Source organism: Sycon ciliatum, chromosome 12 (genome assembly GCF_964019385.1).
Source record: "Sycon ciliatum chromosome 12, ocSycCili1.1, whole genome shotgun sequence".
Taxonomy (NCBI): Eukaryota; Metazoa; Porifera; class Calcarea; order Leucosolenida; family Sycettidae; genus Sycon; species Sycon ciliatum.
Genome location: NC_088654.1, coordinates 23,166,022 through 23,167,565, shown reverse-complemented (window position 1 = coordinate 23,167,565; position 1,544 = coordinate 23,166,022).

The window sequence follows — 1,544 nt, the reverse complement described above, 5'->3', positions numbered from 1 at the left end:
AGTAACTACACAAAAGCATCGTGTTAGCTCTCAACAATGTTCTCGGTTTAGAATCTGGCCCACAGTCTCGCTGTAGCTACGCCGGCAGACGCATTCAGGACGCGCAACACAGCAATGCGGGAGATTTTAGGCTTTCTGTGGTACTGGTAGTGGTGCTTAGTAGATTGCCGCAGACAGTTTCATACATGTACGAAAACTTTGTGCGGCAGCACTACAGAAAGCTCTTTGTTGAGGATCAACTGTGTGACGACCAGATACTTGTACATGGATGTTGGCAATGAATGCGTGGGGAGCGCGAACAATCCACACAGCTTGCCCTTTCTCTTCGATCTCTGTCTCTCTCACTTTCTCTTCCCATCCTGCCTGACAGGATATTCGTGAACCTGCCATTGCCACAATGCCAGAAGCCCATGACAAAATGCAACGCACATAGAAAGCCGCGACACGGCCACAAAGCAGGCAGCCCGTGAAAACCACGCATCTAGGAATGACTCGATCGCGATTTTAGTGTTGTAATTCTACGGCTGAGCAGTGTACTGTCACGGGGTCAAACCTGGAATGTGTGCGGAGTAGACATCTACCGACATGGGATCATGCAAGTATGCGATGTGTGCCAGTTGTACCATGGTATTGTGATCAGGGAGTCGTAAAATGCCAGTATGGTACCAGTATGATATTTTATGACTCCCTGATTGTGATTGACACTGATTGTGGTCGTGTCTTTGTACTCAACCCTAAAAGACTGGTGAAGACTTCTCTCCGCTTGAGCTATCACATTCTTATAGTGTTATAGCCCGAGAAATTGGAAGAAATTGAATTAGACTTGCATTGGTTGTGTGGTATTTCGGTAACAACCTTAGCTGGGAGGCCTTCGTTTTCGGGTAAGGATGCTCTTAGGGGGGATTACTCGCATACTTATACTCGATACGCGCGATCGTGTGCGGTAGAGACACTAGGGGCTTTGACCGCGCGCACGGCCTCCCGTTCATGCGCCGGCTAGAGGAAGACTTCCTGACTGTGCAGCTATCGTCAAAGCATACTCAGTCACCAGGAGTCAGTGACTCTTCTCGTAACCCGGGTTAGAACGAACGCTCAGTACTGCCACATCCGAACTTGGCATTGCTTGTACCCCCGATATTGCGATGCAGAGGAAGTCCCTGACATTCGGGCCACATCAATCGGAGTGGGGATTGGGAGATGTATTCCAACCGTTAAAAGGTATAGTATGCCTGGACACATTGACAGCATCATGAGCCCAGGTGAAACAATCCTGGCAAGTACAAGTCGACCACTAACACCATAGGCAAAGCATGCCCAACACATGTACACGCTTGGCCTTACACTAATGTTAGACCAGTCTGCATTGACCTTTCGGCGCTACAAAGGTGCTGCATTTATGCAGTCGCGACATTGCAGCCAGCAGAGGCGGTACGAAGGCCAAGCAAGACAATAGCGGTGCAGGCAGCAACATGCCGATTACACATCCCCGCCTTTACTCACAACTCGGCTAGAACGCACATTCATTCTATGGCGTGGATACTGTG